We start from the raw sequence: 18,792 nt of genomic DNA, 5'->3' as shown, positions 1-18,792 counted from the left end.
TAGATCAAGAAGGAATAAAAAGAGAATTCTTTAAGTATTATGCCAAGTTATTTAAAGGTGTTAAAATAAGGAAAGAAAAGATGGATGAGTACTTACAAAAGATAAAAATAGCACCCTTAGAAGAAAATATGTGAAAAGTTTTGAACGATCCAATTGAAAAAAAATAGAAATTGAAGCAGCAATTAATGCAATGAAAAACGGAAAAGCACCTGGGCCAGATGGATATACAGCTAAATTTTTTAAAACCCTCAAAGAGGAGTTAATACCGAAACTTCAGAAATTGATTAATATGATAAGAACAAAAGGGAAAATACCAAATACATGGAAGGAAGCTGTTATTTTGTTGATTCCAAAGGAAGATAGAGATGTTACGAACGTAAAAAATTATAGACCAATTCTTCATTATTTTCTATGGGAATAAGTCTCCATAGGGAATCATGAGTACCCAGCAGACATTTCCCTCCCCTCCCCCTGCTTTCTGATTACTCTGAAGTGGGGGGAGGTCCTCCAAACCGGTGGGAGGTGGGAATGGTGGGAATCTCTGACTAAAGGGTGGGGAGTGATCCAGGAAAACTTAGAAACCGCTAAGAGGGACTATAAGACCCACTTTGATAAAAAAAAAAAAAAACCCACTCCTTGGAATGAGACTTTAAAGTGGGGGATACAGTGTTTTTATCAACCAAGAACTTACCATTACCACAGACCTCTAGAAAGCTAGCCTACAAATACTGGGGTCCATTCAAGATCAAACGAGTAATAAATTCAGTGACTATAGAACTGGACCTACCAAAAATGTTTAGTAAAATTCACCCTGTTTTCCATTGCAGTCTGTTGAAAAAAGATCCTGGTCCATGGCATCCACGCCCCACAACTCCTACACCTATTCAAGTGAAGGGTCAGAGTCATCATGAGGTGCAGGAGATACTGGATGCCAAGATAAAACGAGGAGTGTTGCATTACTTGATACGCTGGAAGTACTTCCCTCCTAGCTGTGATGAGTGGGTCAAATCACCAGACCTACGCGCTCCTCTACTTCTGAAAAAGTTTTACCTACTGCACCCAGACAAACCCCGAGCACGAGATTAGGGGGGGCAGTATGTCAGGCTTTGTAACCCTTATGTATTACTAATGTAGATTACTAACCATATAAACTCTTCGTACTAATTTCAAACGTTACCATACTGTAGTTAATATGCATATCAAACAGGACCAAGAGGGATGTGTAAACTTTGTTGATGTTACCAGAGAACAAAGAATGCGACCGTTGGTAGATAACACAGCCGCCAGGCATCTTCCCAGGGCAAGAAGATAAGCTGAAGCCCTTATGTGAAAGTTTGCACCTTCACTCCCTTGATGTTATGGGAATGGGAACTTTGTTTAGAAAAACCTTTGATGTAGACTCCTTAAGAATAGTACCTGCCTGATCCCAGGCATTAGTCTCAACTTTTGTGACCAGCTATGAGTTTCCAATAAAATATACATTGCTTCAATGAATATTGCCTTGAGATTCCATTGCCTGACACCCACCTGGGGATTGGCAACCCTACATCTGGTTCCTCTCCTCAAAACACGCCCCCCCCCCCCAAGTTTCAAAAAGATTGGACCAGGAGTTCCAATTCTAATCTGATCTTGTTTTATTACAGTACGTAACCAGCACAAAACGGTCCAGACATATTGAAAACCAATATCAAAATGTAACCACCATAGAGTCAAATTTAGAAATCAGTGTAAAAAAATAAAACGATAATGAAGCATTTACAAATAATTGAATAAAACATCTTAGAACCCATATCACACCTTTATACACTGTTTACCGATTCTGTAGGCTGCTGCTAGAAATTTGGCACATGCCAACATGACCTGTGGATTTGAATCTGAAAGAAGCATGTTGCTTATTACAGTATTCGAGAAACCTGAAAATCTTTCCTGGATAGGTTGCACGAATCCAGCACATATTTTGGTTGTCATACCTACAACTAAATAGAATATGTGTGATTGTATCCACTTCTCCAGTACCGCACTGGAAGACACGCTCAGCCATGGGTTTTTTTCTGTAGTGGCCTGCTACCATCTCCGAGGGAAAGATACTATAGTGGGCCATGGGAAAGGCCCTTCTATGAGATGGAATGTCTAAATTCGACAAGTATGAGGCTGAGGAGACAGCATATTTTGTTCGAGGTGAAGCTAAATAATTTGAGGCCCTGGCGATGTCATTCTGCCTCTCTACATCTAATATTCTCTGCTTTACTAGGACCCTGACTTGATTTAAGGCCATTACCTGCAAGGACTCAGGAGAGAAGCAGATTATGAATAGCCTCTGATAAACAGCTCTAATCCAGCAGGAAGTGTGCCTATCTTTCAAAACTAAGGAAGCAATATCGGCGTTCCAGTTCTATAAGCCCCCAAGGAAGATGTCCCTATCCTTCATTATTCCAAATGTGATGGCCACAACTCCCTTCGGAGTTCAATTGTGCTCGTCACACCCTTGCTCATGGCTCCACCCCCAAACTCTCCTGGCTCCACCCCCAGATATTTCTAGAATTGGACTTCGCAACCTTAAGCGGTGTCCAAATCCAAGCAATGTGTTTATAAAGGCATTTTCTGGGTGTTTGCTCAGCATTTTTATGGATTGCTGATCTCCAAGTGGGGCCAGGAGATCTCCCGGAATAACAAGGGATCTCCAGACTATAGAAATAAGTTCCCTTGGAGGAAATGGCTTTTTAGAAGGGTGGGGTCTCTGGCCTTGTTCCCCAATGAGGTCTCTTCCCTTCCCAAACCCCACTGTCCTTAGTCTCCACCCCCCCAAAAAAAAATCTCCAGGAATTTCCTAAATCAGAATTAGGAACCCTAGCATTCGTCCTTGTTAGGGTTGCCAAGTCCAATTCAAGAAATATCTGTGGACATTGGGGCGGAGCCAGGAAACACTGGGGGTAGAACCAAGAGCAAGGCTGTGACAGCATGACTGAACTCCAAAGGGAGTTCTGGCCATCACATTGAAAGGGATGGCACACCTTTCAAATGCCTTCCCTCCATTGAAAATAATGGGTAGGGGCACCTTATTTTGGGGCTTATAGAATTGGATCCCCTGGTCCAATCCTTTTGAAACTTGGAGGATACTTTGGGGAAAGGTACTAGATGCTATGCTGAAAGTTTGGTGCCTCTGCCTCAAAAAACAGTTCCCCACCAAACCTCAGATATCCGCAGATTAATTCTCCATTATTCCCTATGGGAATTGGTCTCCATAGGGAATAACAAAGTGCCCAGTAGACATTTCCCTCCCGTCTCCTGGTTTCTGATGACCCTGAAGTGGGGGAGGGCTTCCAAATTGGGGGATCCCCTGCCCCCACCTGGGGATTGGCAACCCTAGTCCTTGTGCCTCGCAGGGAAGTGGCAATCAGACTGCTTGCGGCTTCAAAAGAAGAAGGAGGTTTGTTATTTCCTCAGTTACAGGGTTGTCTTGATAGTGCAATTTCTAATCCTCCTGTCCGGGGTGGGCCCCTGACCCCAGTCCCAATCAGCTAGCTGATGAGGGAAGAAGAAGTTATTGGATTTATATCCCGCCCTCCACTCCAAAGAGTCTCAGAGCAGCTCACAATCTCCTTTACCTTCCTCCCCCACAACAGACAGCCTGTGAGGTGGCTGGGGCTGGAGAGGGCTCTCACAGCAGCTGCACTTTCAAGGACAGAGTCTCAGAGCAGCTCACAATCTCCTTTCCCTTCCTCCCCCACAACAGACAGCCTGTGAGGAGGGTGGGGCTAAGAGGGCTCTCACAGCAACTGCCCTTTCAAGGACAACCTCTGAGAGAGCTATGGCTGACCCAAGGCCATTCCAGCAGGTGCAGGTGGAGGAGTGGGGAATCAAACCCGGTTCTCCCAGATAAGAGTCCACACACTTAACCACTACACCAAACTGGGATAGCCACCAGCAGCAAACTGAGACCTAGGCCTCTATCATCAGTGCTGTGGCGATGTCATTTCCAGTGTGCACCAGAAGTGACTTCATCGCATTGGCAGTAACATGGAGATATTCTGGTATTTTGAGCACAAAACCTAGTGGTTCAAATGGCTTCTATCATTAAGTTATTGTCCAGATACCATAGAGCCAGTTTGGTGTAGTGGTTAAGTGTGTGAACTCTTATCTGGGAGAACCGGGTTTGACCTAGGCCTCTATCACCACTGCTGTGGTGATATCACTCCCGGCATGCACCAGAAGTGACTTCATCGTACTGCCAGCAACATGTAGATATTGTGCTATTTTGGGCAAAAAACTTAGTGGTTAAAATGGCTTCTATCATTAAGTTGTTGCCCAAATACCACAGAGCTGGTTTGGTGCAGTGGTTAAGTGTGCGGACTCTCATCTGGGAGAACTGGGTTTGATTCCCCCTGCTCCACTTGCACCTGCTGGAATGGCCTTGGGTTAGCCATAGCTATTGCAGGAGTTGGCCTTGAAAGGGCAGCTTTTGGGAGAGCTCTCTCAGCCCCACCCATCTTACAGGGTGTCTGAGAGAGGCTTAGGAATGTCCCTCCAACTGCTTACCCCCCTGCCCCTTGTCATGGGCTACCCAGGAACTCTGCTTGTTAGAACTGCAGCATTTTTTAATTTCCTACTCACTTAGGTTGGGACATCTCCAACACCTATAACAGGGGTGGCCAAACTGTGGCTTGAGAGCCACATGTGGCTCTTTCATACATAGTGTGTGGTTCTTGAAGCCCCCACTACCCTGTTGGCTGGCTAGGAAAAGGCATTTATCTCTTTGAATCACAGCTTAGAGAATGCAAGGGGAGGGACGGTGGCTCAGTGGTAGAGCATCTGCTTGGTAAGCAGAAGGTCTCCGGTTCAGTCCTTGGAATCTCCAACTAAAAAAAGGGTCCAGGCAAGTAGGTGTGAAAACCTCAGCTTGAGGCCCTGGAGTGCCGCTGCCAGTCTGAGTAGACAATACTGACTTCAATGGACCGAGGGTCTGATTCAGTATAAGGCAGCTTCATATGTTCTCATAATGTTCTCATTTAAAGTTAAAGTTGGTGTCTTTCCATCTCCCCTCCCTCCTTCCTCCCCCTAATCTATTTGCCTGCATTCTTTCCTTCCTGTCTTGTGGCTCTCAGACATTTGATGTCCATGCTTGGCGTAGTGGTTAAGTGTGCGGAGAGCCAGTTTGGTGTAGTGGTGGTTAAGTGTGCGAACTCTTATCTGGGAGAACCGGGTTTGATTCCCCACTCCTCCACTTGCACCTGCTGGAATGGCCTTGGGTCAGCCATAGCTCTGGCAGAGATTGTCCTTGAAAGGGCAGCTACTGTGAGCCCTCTGAGCCCCACTCACCTCATAGGGTGTCTGTTGTGGGGGGAGAAGATATAGGAGAGTGTAAGCCACTCTGAGTCTCTGATTCAGAGAGAAGGGTGGGGTATAAATTTGCAGTGTTCTTCTCAGGGCTTTTTTTGAGAAGGAACACAGTTCAAGCTGGCTTGGTGTCAGGAGGTGTGGCCTAATATGCAAATGAATTCTTGCCGGGCTTTTTTGACAAAAAAGCCCTATCTGAAACAATGATGATGCCAGAGGGTGTGGCCTAATATGCGAATGAGTTCTTGCTGGACTTCTTCTACAAAAAAGGCCCTGGTTCTTCTCTTCTTCATGTTTTGTGACTCTCAAATATCTGACCTTTATTCTATGTGGCTCTTACATTAAGCATATTTGGCCACCCCTAACCTATAACAATATTTGATATTTTTTTCTCTCTCCTCTCATTTAGGGTTGTCAGCAACCTGGGGACAAAAAAAAATTCTTGCCCCTGAAGGCTTAATGAAATGTAAACTCCAAGAGCTTACAGGGCTCTGAGTACAGGGCCTACTGTAAGCTCCAGCAGGATTGGCTACATCAGGGGTGTGTGGCCTAATAGGCAAAGGAGGTCCTGCTAGAATTCCTTACAGGGCTCTTCGTACAGGGCCTACTGTAAGCTTCAGGAGGACTGGCTACATCAGGGGTGTGTGGCCTAATAGGCAAAGGAGGTCCTGCTAGAATTCCTTACAGGGCTCTTCGTACAGGGCCTACTGTAAGCTTCAGGAGGATTGGCTACCTCAGGGGTGTGTGGCCTAATAGGCAAAGGAGGTCCTGCTAGAATTCCTTACAGGGCTCTTCGTACAGGGCCTACTGTAAGCTTCAGGAGGATTGGCTACATCAGGGAGGGGGTGTGGCCTAATATGCAAAGGAGTGCCTGCTCCAAGAAAAGCCCCGCACATGAGAAATTTAATGTGTTTTTTCCCAGTGGCATGGGATTTCTGCTCTTAATAATACATGCATCCAGAATATACAAATGATCAGTGTTCTAATATCTCAATGTATAGTATGATTTTATTGCGGAAAAAAGGTTTAAGACCTGTTTGTTCATTTTTTATAGCCCACTTTCCTTCCAATGCTCTGAACAGGTTACCAGTCATGTTTCATAAACAGCAGAGATATCTTTCCCCAAAGAATATAAATTTTGCACGGGTACACTAGAATATATGCTGTTCTTTCCTTCTACTCATGCAAGCTCACCTTACAATAATAATAATTAAAAAAAAAACAGGATACCAGCAACCTTTCCCCCCTCATTGTATTGCCAAATATCGAGTCTCAATTAAATCATGGCAGATTGTACAGCATATTGAGAAATAATGAGTGTAATGTAATGGGGATATATATATATATATATATATATATATATATATATATATATATATATATATATAACTGCATTTCTTTTCACTAGGTACAGTGAGAGTAACATTTGTTGAAATGTGTGAGTCAGGAGGGGGACAAGCTGTCAAATGAGGACCTTTTCAAAGCTGACATTTAAAAATCCCCCAGAACCCAATCAGAGAAATCTGGGCACAGGTGGTAAAGACCTGCACCCCTAATGGGTGGCGACTCTGAAGCATCTGCTCTGGAAGCTGATGGGGAACATTTTTTTTTGGGGGGGGGGGTTCCAATTGCACTTATCACTCTTGGTTTATTGGCTCCGAACCAGTCCTCCAGCACTACTGCTTTGTTAGGGGGTTTTTTTTGAAAGATGAATCTTGATGAATTCATGGGCTTTGCTTCCAAGTCAACCTCACTGAAGACCTACTCATCCAAAACCCTCTATTCGCTGCTTCCCTCCTCTCGTGAATACCAGGATGGCTTCCAATAGTAGGAACCAAAGAGTGAAACTAGGGCGTATGTGTGTGTGTGCGCACATGTGCAGGGGTGTTCTAGGGAAAATCAAGCTTGAAAGAGAAGCCTAGGAGCGCATCTATTTTAGTTGCCTTTATATTATATAGATGCCGGGCATTCCTTTGTTACATTTTCCATTCTCCGATTTTCTTAATTTGATAAAGTTGATACCGGAAAGTGTTACACTGAAAGCCAAGGTCACAATCCAAGTTTAAATTTTTACACTTATGAGACAGCTTCTACATTATCATCTGGTAACAATGGGACTTCCCCAAAGGTACCAAGACCCAGATAAAGGAGGGGATGCCCTGTTTCCCACTCCCATTTTCTCCAATGCTCTGAGCAGTGAAGGGAGTGGAAAAACCCCACAATTCTAGCTGCAGCATCACTTCACTTCTGAGAAAAAAACAGGAAGTGACAGAGTAGCTCTAGGAATTGTGGGAAGCTGTTCGTAGAGCTGTAGCTCTAGGTTCTAACATAACTCTAGATTTTACCATAGTGCTAGAGCTACCTGTGTCACTTCTGTTTCTTTAAACAGAAGTTACATTCAGAGCCAGCGCACTAGGCAATTGCCTGGGCACCAGCTCCCAGCAGGGGTGGGGGCAGGTGCTCCCTCCCTGCTTGCACCATCCCTCAGAGCTGAAAGAGCTGCATTTTCCTCCTCCCACGTCCTCTGAGGGCGCAGGGGAAGGGAAAAGCTTTGGCTTTGACAGATCAGAGGAGTTTCCCCTGATCCCTTAGAGCTGAAAGAGTGTCATTTCCCTCCACTCGCGTCCTCTGAGGGCACAGGGGAAGGAAGAGGCTGAGTGTTCCTTCAGCTTTAAGGGATCAGAAGAGTTACCCCCAATCTCTCAGAGCCAAAAGAGCTGCGTTTCCCTCTCCTCACGTCCTCCGAGGGCACAAGGGAAAGGAAAGGTCGAGTGTTCTTTCAGCTCTGAGGGATTGGAGGAGTTTGCCCAATCTCTCAGAGACGAAAGCGTGGTGCTGAGTGCCAAGAGTGATGATGTCACCGTGACATCATCATGATGCATGTGTGCTCAACACACACAAAAGTTTTTTACTGGGGGTGTGTGTTGGGGTTCTGCCTTGTGTTTCTTGGTGGTCTCTCATATAAGTACTGTCAGTGGCTCACCCTGCACAGACCTCCATATTAAAAAAAAGACCACCTTCATAAGATGAGACATGCCATCAAGTCACAACAGATTCATGGTAACCCCTTCGTGGGTGTTCCATGCAAGCAGTGGTGGTTTACCATTGTCATCCTCCTTGTATAAATCCCAGTGATTCTTGGTAGTCTCCCATCTAAATATGAGATATTAAAGATGAACTTGTGGATCTTCTGACAAAAATATGTAATCTTTCATTGAAATCTGCCTCCGTTCCTGAGGGCTGGAAGGTAGCAAATGTCACCCCCATCTTTAAAAAGGGTTCCAGAGGAGATCTGGGAAACTACAGGCCAGTCAGTCTGACTTCAATACCAGGAAAGTTGGCAGAAGCCATTATCAAGGACAGAATGAGTAGGCACATTGATAAACATGAGTTATTGAGGAAGACTCAGCATGGGTTATGTAAGGGAAGATCTTGCCTCACTAACCTGTTACAGTTCTTTGAGGGGGTGCACAAACATGTGGACAAAGGAGACCTGATAGATATTATTTACCTTGACTTCCAGAAAGCTTTTGATAAAGTTCCTCATCAAAGGCTCCTTAGTAAGCTCGAGAGTCCTGGAGTAAAAGGACAGGTCCTCTTGTGGATCAAAAACTGGCTAATTAATAGGAAGCAGAGAGTGAGTATAAATGGGAAGTCTTCGCAGTGGAGAACGGTAAGCAGTGGAGTGCCGCAGGGTTCAGTACTGGGTCCCATGCTCTTTAACTTGTTCATAAATGATTTGGAGTTGAGAGTAAGCAGTGAAGTGGCCAAGTTTGCAGATGACACTAAATTGTTCAGGGTGGTGAGAACCAGAGAGGATTGTGAGGAACTCCAAAGGGATCTGTTGAGGCTGGGTGTGTGGGCATCAACATGGCAGATGAGGTTCAATGTGGCCAAGTGCAAAGTAATGCACATTGGGGCCAAGAATCCCAGCTACAAATACAAGTTGAATGGGGTGTGAACTGGCAGAGACTGACCATGAGAGAGATCTTGGGGTTGTGGTCGATAACTCACTGAAAATGTCAAGACAGTGTGCGATTGCAATAAAAAAGGCCAACGCCATGCTGGAAATTATTAGGAAGGGAATTGAAAACAAATCAGCCAGTATCATAATGCCCCTGTATAAATCGATGGTGCGGTCTCATTTGGAATACTGTGTGCAATTCTGGTCACTGCACCTCAAAAAGGATATCATAGCATTGGAAAAAGTCCAGAAAAGGGCAACTAGAATGATTAAAGGTTTGGGACACTTTCCCTATGAAGAAAGGTTAAAACGCTTGGGGCTCTTTAGCTTGAAGAAACTTCGACTGTGAGGTGACATGATAGAGGTTTACAAGATTATGCATGGGATGGAGAAGGTAGAGAAAGAAGTACTTTTCTCCCTTTCTCACAATACAAGAACTCATGGGCATTCAATGAAATTGCTGAGCAGTCGGGTTAGAACGGATAAAAGGAGATACTTCTTCACCCAAAGGGTGATTAACATGTGGAATTCACTGCCACAGGAGGTGGTAGCAGCTACAAGCATAGCCAGCTTCAAGAGGGGGTTAGATAAAAATAAGGAGCAGAGGTCCATCAGTGGCTATTAGCCACAGTGTGTGTGTGTGTGTGTGTGTATATAATTTTTTTTGCCACTGTGTGATACAGAGTGTTGGACTGGATGGGCCATTGGCCTGATCCAACATGGCTTCTCTTATGTTCTTATGACTGTGACCAACCAGGTTTAGCTTCCAAGTTCTGACAAGCTTGGATGAAACTGGGTTATGGAATAGGGGGAAAAAACCACCTCAAAGATAAATAAACCTACAAGTGAAGAAAATGAACTTGCAGAAAAGCTCAAGGATGGCTTCATTTCCGGAGGACCAACGTGTCCTTAGGGATTAGCAGGCATCAAATAGAATATTGTTTCTGTTGTGGGGTGGGGGGACAAGAGTAGGTTGGTGAATGTCTCATTCAGATATAATCAGGGGTGGAATTCTAGCAGGAGCTCCTTTGTGTATGAGGCCACACACCACTGATGTAGCCAATTCTCCAAGAGCTTACAAAAAAAGAGCCTTGTAAGCTCTTGGAGGATTGGCTACATCAGGGGTGTCTGCTGATATGCAAAGGAGCTCCTGCTAGAATTTCACCCCTGGATATAATAACTTGGGGCTAGAGTAGGGGTTGCCAAGTCCTCTTCATCCCCCGGTGGGGGACACACAAGGAATGACATCACCTGGAAGTGACATCATCAAAATGATGGCGCCTGTACAGGGCTGCACTAGGCGTTTCCGGGAGAACTCTATGTTTTCCTGGATCCTCTAGCTATTTGGCAGCCCTAGGCTAGAGCGAACTGGGTAAATTCCACATCAGAGGTAGCTTTGGGAGCTGTTCTGTCACACAGACTTCTGCATAATTCACTCGAATCACTCTGAGGTGTTTTGCCAGTCATCCACTGCAGTATCTCACAGACAAAGATTACAGCACTTCGATGACAAGGGGGATTTTTTTTAAAAAAAATATGGAACAATTGCTTTGAGTATTAAATTTTAACATAGCCCCTGGTGCTGAACCAATTCTCCATCCTCAGTGCTTTCTCAGTGCTAGTTTTCTCCTCCTCTTAATTAATTGCCTTTTTACTATTATCATCTCGAAGAATGATCCCTTGCTAGTTGTGCTTTGGAAAATCCCAAAGACATCATAAATAAATATGATAAACATAATACACACTCTCGTTCTCTATTCCCCTTTCTCTGCTTCCATTTCTCTCTGTCTGGAATTCCACATTAAGAATGTGTATTTTTAGCATCCCTAAGCCTTAGTAAACATTTCAACTCATTTTCATCTTTTATCTATTCTTAGCTTAAAAATTCCATTTGTGGGGTTGCTTTGGGCTTAAATGTCTTTTTCTGTAGCATGTGGAAATCGAAAATGAAGAGACTGTAAGCAATGTTCCCTCTAAGCTGAGTTAGTGTGAGCTAGCTCACAGTATTTTAGCCTCTGGCTCACACATTTTTTGTCTTAGCTCATGAAAAATGTCCCCAGAGCAAACTAATTTATGCAGTAGCTCATGACTTTAATCCTAGTACAGGGATCCCCGATGCCCAGTCCGTGGACCAGTACCGGTCCATGGCCTGTTAGCAACCGGGCCGTGAATTGCATAATTATTTCATTATATATTGCAATGTAGTAATAATAATAAGATGACATTGGATCTATATCCTGCCCTCCACTCAAAATCTCAGAGTGGCTCCCAAGATGAAGAAGAAGATATTGGATTTATATCCCTCCCTCCACTCTGAATCTCAGAGACTCAGAGCGGTTCACAATATCCTTTAGCTTCTTCCCCCACAACAGACACCCTGGGAGGTGGGTGGGAATGACAGTGCTCTCACATCAGCTGCTCTTTCAAAGACAACTTCTGCGAGAGCTATGACTGACCCAAGGCCATTCCAGCAGCTGCAAATGGAGGAATGAGGAATCAAACCCGGTTCTCCCAGATGAGAGTCCGAACACCTAACCACCACACCAAAATAAAGTGCAGAATTGTATCATTCCAAAACCAGTGCCACCTCGGTCTGTGGAAAAATTGTCTTCCACAAAATCGGTCCCTGGGGTCAAAAAGGTTGGGGACCGCTGTGCTAGTAGGTTACAAAGCAGAATTTCTGCTCACAAGACTCCACAGCTTAGAGGGAATATTGACTGTAAGCATGCATAGGGGAAATGATGTAAGGTTTTAGAGGGATTTGTCGCTGTCCTGAGGCTGATGGGATGGGCTTTTTTTGAGCAGGAATGCACAGGAACACAGTTCCATCTGGTTTGTCATCAGGGGGTGTGGTTTAATATTCAAATGAGTTCCTGCTTAGCTTTTCTACCAAAAAAGCCCTGCTGATGGGCCAACCAAAGCCCTCATTAAGAGAATAACTGAAGTCTTTCCTACGAGTCTGGGACTTTTCAGTTTTGAAAAGAGATGATTATGACGGGGCATGATAGAGGCTTATGAAACTATGTATGGGGTAGACAGAGTTGACAAAAATATTTTTTTCTCCCTCTTTCCAAGTACTAGAACTTTGGAGAGGGACTGTGGCCCAGTGGTAGAGCATCTGCTTGGTTAGCAGAAGGTCCCAGGTCCAATCCCCAGCATCTCCAACTAAAAAGGGTCCAGGCAAATAGGTGTTAAAAACCTCAGCTTGAGACCCTGGAGAGCTGCTGCCAGTCTGAGTAGACAAGACTGACTTTGATGGATCAAATTAATAAGGCAGCTTCATATCTAAAAATATGTAAAAATGTAAAACTCAAGGGCATCCAATGAAGCTGGTTGGCGGTAGATTCAGGATAGACAAAACGAAATACTTCTTTACACGTTGAGTGATTAAGATGTGGAACTGGCTGCCAAAGGATGCAGTAATGTCCAGAGATTAGACAGATTTATGATGGATAGTTCTATCAGAACTACTAGCCATGGCGACTGAAGGAAACCTCCATGTTCAGAGGCTGTCTGAAAAAAAAAATGGTCCTGGGCTGCAACACAAATTTGTAGCATACTTAGAGTTCCCAAGTCCCCCGCGGCCTCCAGCGGGGGAATTTTTTTCATGTGCAGAGCATGATGATTTCACCGGAAGTGACATAATCATGCCGGCGATGTCGCTCGCAGGCCGCTCCAGGTGTTTCCAGGAAAACTCTACGGTTTTTCCGGAGGCTCTAGTGATTTGGGTGGGAAAAACTCTATGGTACCTTTCAAACCACAGAGTTTCCCCTCCAAAACATCTAGAGCACCTGGGAAAAGCATAGAGTTTTCCTAGAAATGCCTAGAGCGTCCGGCGAGTGATGTCATCGGTGTGATGACGTCACTTCCAGGTGATGTCATAGCACCAGCGACATCAGGGGAGGTTCCCCGCTGGCAGCCCTAAGCATACTGTTAAGGCACAACCAGACCCTGTAATGTAAACAGCGACTATGCACACACAAAGCTGTTTAGCAAGACTTTTGAGATTAATTTGGACAGAAAACACCAAGACAATTGCATGAGGACCTTGCTAAACGAGGGAGTTTGATTAAGATTTGTTTGCCCGGAGATCATATATCGGACTGAAATTGTCAGTATTTGTGCATGTGATGGAACATTCAAACATGCAAGTTTCATGTACTGCTGATGGTGATTTCACGTGGCGTTACATCTTTAAATGTGCCCAGACCTGGATGGCCCAAATTAGCCCAACTTCATCAGATCTCAGAAGCTAAATACAGTTGGCCCTGGTTAGGGAGAGCCAGTTTGGTGTAGTGCTTAAGTGTGCGGACTCTTATCTGGGAGAACGGGGTTTGATTCCCCACTCCTTCACTTGCACCTGCTGGCATGGCCTTGGGTCAGCCATAACTCTTGCAGAGGTTGTCCTTGAAAGGGCAGCTGCTGTGAGAGCCCTCTCCAGCCCCACCCACCTCACAGGGTGTCTGTTGTGGGGGAAGAAGATATAGGAGATTGTAAGCTGCTCTGAGTCGCTGATTCAGAGAGAAGGACGATGTATAAATCTGCAATTCTTCTTCCAGTACTTGGACGGGACTCATGGAAGCAGGGCTTTTTTTGTAGCAGGAACTCCTTTGCATATTAGGCCACACTCCCCTGGCCAGGGGTCATTTTGTAGAAAAAAAGGTGGTGGAGTTCAGCATAACTCATTAACAGATGCCCCCCCCAACAGCCAAAAGCAACCCAAAGCAAGAAAGGAGATCCCAGAGCGAGCAATGGAGAGCCAGTTTGGTGTAGTGGTTAAGTGTGCGGACTCTTATCTGGGAGAACCGGGTTTGATTCCCCACTCCTCCACTTGCACCTGCTAGCATGGCCTTGGGTCAGCCATAACACTGGCAGAGGTTGTCCTTGAAAGGGCAGCTGCTGTGAGAGCCCTCTCCAGTCCCACCCACCTCACAGGGTGTCTGTTGTGGGGGAGGAAGGTAAAGGAGATTGTGAGCCGCTCTGAGACTCTTCGGAGTGGAGGGCGGGATATAAATCCAATATCTTCTTCTTCGACTGGCTAGAGATGTGTGGGTGATCTGGCTGCGACATCTGTCACCCCATTGATTGCCATAGTTGATTTGGCTGATCTGGCTGGCTAGACGGGGGTCCCCTACCTTCCTCACCACTCCATGTGCATCCCTCCCGAAGCTGCGTGCTCTGTGGAAGAGGACAACCATCCCAGATAGAAGGAGTGTACTGTTCTTCAGTCAAGGGTATACAATAGCTGCGTTTCCCTGCTAGAACCTCCAAACAAGCTCAAGGCTGGCTAGAGATCCAATCTCCTACCCCCGCCCCCAGTCAAAAGGCCAGCAAGCCACCCTCCACCCAAAATCACAAAAGAAGTGGAGAAAGGGTGGTGTGGGCTTCTCCAGGGGTTAATGGGGGCTGCCGGGGGCGTGGCAAAGCTCCTGGAGGCTGGCTGGCTGCCTGGTCTCCTATTCCAGGGATTGTTATGCAGCTGCACCTACTATTCAATGGACAAGGTAGGCGGGGAGAAGGAGGAGGAACCCTCAGAAAGGTTCAGGAGCTATTTTCCTGTGAGCTCCTGCTGAATCTGTGGCCTGCCCCTGATGCAGCCAATCCTCCTGGAGCTTACAATTGGCCCTGTACTAAGTGCCCTGTAAGCTCTTGGAGGATTGGCTACATCAGGGGTGTGTGGCCTAATATGCAAAGGAGTTCTTGCTACAAAAAAAAAAAAGCCCTGGATAGGAGACAATGAAAGAAGTCAAGGGTTCCTAAGCAGAGGCAGGAAAAGGCAAACTACCACTGTTGCTCTCTGCAGACACAATCCAAGAGATTCTTTTGGGGCTGAATATGTGAAATAGCCCTCGACTGGCTTCTGTTCAGGAACTTCACTTTTTTTAAGTGTGGTTCTAGAGGAGAAAGGCATCTGCGAGGTGCTGATTCACCATGCTGCATTTTAATCAGCCACCCTGTAAGTAATACATTCTTCTCTTGCCACCTCTATTTGATAAAATAATTTAACTTATTCTGAAGATCCCTCTCTCTGTCTCTCCCTTTCTGCCAAGCTATCAATCTAAAACCAGCAATAAAATAGTATTAAATTTCCTTTGGCTTCCTCTGTGGTATGAAAATCAGCATTGTACTTTCAGGAATGCGACATAACACAAAGACGGAAGGAAGGAAGGAAGGAAGGAAGGAAGGAAGGAAGGAAGGAAGGAAGGAAGGAAGGAAGGAAGGAAGGGAGGGAGGGAGGGAGGGAGGGAGGGAGGGAGAGAGGGAGAGAGGGAGAGAGGGAGAGAGGGAGAGAGAGAGAGAGAGAGAGAGAGAAAGAGAGAAAGAGAGAAAGAGAGAAAGAGAGAAAGAGAGAAAGAGAGAAAGAAAGAAAGAAAGAAAGAAAGAAAGAAAGAAAGAAAGAAAGAAAGAAAGAAAGAAAGAAAGAAAGAAAGAAAGAAAGAAAGAAAGAAAGAAAGAAAGAAAGAAAGAAGTCTAGGAAAAGATGCATTACTCAGCATAGTTTTAACATCAGTGGTTTATCAACAAATTAAATTAAAAATTCAGATTAGATTTTAATCCTTAAAGCTATCATTTCGGAAACAGTTTCTGATGCCCTCCCCCTGTAAAAAAGTCTACATGTTTTTTTTTTAATTTATTTGATTTTATTCAATTTATTTGATTTGATTTTGCCACTTTTCATTATCATGTCAATGAAATACAAGAGACCCCATCCACATGGATAAAGCAGATGATAGATAGGCAGATCCAAGGGGGCAGCCGTGTTGGTCTGAAGCAGTGGAACAAAGCAGGAGTCAAGTTTCACCTTTAAGACCAACAAAGTTTTATTCAGAACGGAAGTTTTTGTGTGCTAAAAGCACACTTCTTCAGACGAGGGAAAAAGGTACAGTGGGCTGAAATACATGCAGTTGGTGGGTTTAGAGGGCAAACTGATACAGAGCTGGGATCACATGGTGGAACGGTGTGACAATTTAGAAGGTCATTTGGGCTGGAGAGCCATAAAAGGTAATAAAAGTTGCCTGCCAATTGGTGTTTCTGCAAGTCTAGGTAAATTATAAAAGGGCAGACAGACAGGCAGGTAGACAGAGAGACAGACAGACAGATTGATCAACAGCCTGTGGCCAGTATGTAGAAAAGATACTACATGAGTCACATATGAAGAAACATCCCTACAATTACAAACACAAATTTACAATGGTAATCAAAGAAATTAATAAGTCAGGATCCCGTATTTACTTGAGAAACGTATAGTAGCTAAGAGAGCAACTCTAAGCATGCCTGCTTGGAAGCAATTCCCATGCTGTTTGGTGAGCTTTGTTTCCAGGAACCTGAGGCCCCAACTCACCCTCGGTTCCTGTTTGTGGTCCTGCACAGGTGAGGGAAGTTAACGAGGCAATGGCAGCCATGGCCAACCGCAGCCTACGAGGTGGGATGGGTGACACAGGAGGTTGGGGAGGCCAGGCAGCTGCAAGGGTGAGACAATCCAGCCTGCCGCCTCCCAAGATGGCCTGTGGTGGGGCCTGAGCTGGGCCAAGGAAAGGGAGATGGGCCACCAGGAGGCAAGAGCTCCACAGCACGCTGCCTAGCCAGCTCACCTATCTGCATGGGATTGTTAAGGAAGCTCCTTCCATCATTTTTCTGGCAGCTGCTTTTAGGAGCTGGTGGGGATCATTTGGACATCCCTTCTTTGGACTACCTTATCAGGCAGGAACTGGTGGGAGTTGTCCCTTCCTCGCTTTGCCAGCAGCTGATTTCTTCCAGCGGCAGCTGGTGCTGCTAAGTCAGGACAAGCAGGCCATGGATTATCTGAGGCAATGTCAAGATAAGGGAGCCACAGCACAGCCGCCTGCATCTTTGGTTGGACACCCTCTAGATCAGGGGTTTCAAACATGTGTCCCAAGGGCTGGATCAGGACCCAGAGGGCTTCTATCAGGACCTTGAGCATCTCACTGTCATCTGCTTCCTTCTCTTCTCTTGCTTCCTTCTGCATTACAGTTTGCTTTGCCAGACTTGCTCAATCGCACAGGAGCTACAGAGCAAAACCTCTATTTTTTTTTTCCATTGGCTGACCAACACGTGAAGCAACTTATGTACAAAAGCTCGCAATGCCCAGCCATTTCATGTTTTCCCCTGGGTCTTAGGCTCGAAGCATTGACCATGAGATTTCTGTAATGCATGTCAATAAATCAAAAGTAGGCTTGCAGCTTACAGACGCGCACCTGAACAACACCTGAACAGCATACTCGAGATTGCTACAGCACAGACATTGTCTCCAGATTTTGATGCAATAATTCAGAGCAAGAGGTGTCAGCTATCAGAAACTGTTAAATAAGCAATATATTGTGAGAGTGCTAATCTTTTAATCATTTTTAAGGTTTTTTTTTTTAAAAAAAATATTTAATTATGTTTGTGTCCTTCATAAAGTTTATATCTCCGCTACCCGGCATTATACTTTATGACACACAGGGTTGCCAATCCCAAGGTGGGGGGAAGGGGATCCCCTGCTTTGGAGGCCCTCCCCCACTTCAGGGTAATCAGAAAGCAGGGGAGGGGGAGGGGACTGTCTTCTGGACACTCTATTATTCCCTATGGAGACTGATTCCCATATGGTCTAATGGAAAATTGATCTGTGGGTATCTGAGTCTCGGGGGGAGGGCTGTTTTTTTTTTGAGGTAGAGGCACCAAATTTTCAGCATAGCATCCAATGCTTCTCCTCAAAAGACTCTCCATGTTTCAAAAAGATTGGACCAAGGGGTCCAAATCTGTGAGCCCCCTTCATTATTTCCAATGGAAGGAAGGCACACAATTCCTTTAAATGTGATGGCCAGCACTTCCTTTGGAGTTCAATTATACTTGTCACAACCTTGCTTCTGGCTCCACCTCCAATGTCTCCTGGCTCCACCCTTAAAGTCCCTTGATATTTATTGAATTGGACTCGGCAACCCTAGGCCCAACAAGGTCTCATTTTCGTCAGATCTGGCCCTCATTACCAATGATAGATCCAAATAGGCAGCCATGTTGGTCTGAAGCAGTAGAACGAAATAGGAGTCGATTGCACCTTTAAGACCAACTTAGTTGTATTCAGAAAGTAAGCTTTCGTGTGCTTGCACCCTTCTTCAGATGAAGAATAAGGTAGAGTAAGTGGCTCTGCTTACGGTACCTCATTCCCTGTCTGAAGAAGCGTGCATGCACACGAAAGCTTATGTTCTGAATAAAACTAAGTTGGTCTTAAAGGTGCAATCGACTCCCATTTTGTTTCATTACCACTGAGTTTGACACCCCTGCTCTAGATGCCAAGAGCTGTGGCCTTCCACGTTCCTGAAACAGGGGGCCTTCTTTGCACCTGCATTAGCTGCAGAATCCTCTTTCACTGGTTTAGCAGCAAAGAGCACGATAGTCAAAAAGATAGGTAATACCAAAGAAATTCTCTTTTTCTCTGCAGAACAGTACCAGGACGGGAGTTTTCCTTACAATGAGCATGTTTCCCTGGCTCCGTT

The sequence above is a fragment of the Heteronotia binoei genome, chromosome 3 (assembly GCF_032191835.1).
Source record: "Heteronotia binoei isolate CCM8104 ecotype False Entrance Well chromosome 3, APGP_CSIRO_Hbin_v1, whole genome shotgun sequence".
Classification (NCBI taxonomy): Eukaryota; Metazoa; Chordata; class Lepidosauria; order Squamata; family Gekkonidae; genus Heteronotia; species Heteronotia binoei.
Note: the sequence above shows the minus strand (reverse complement) of the source record.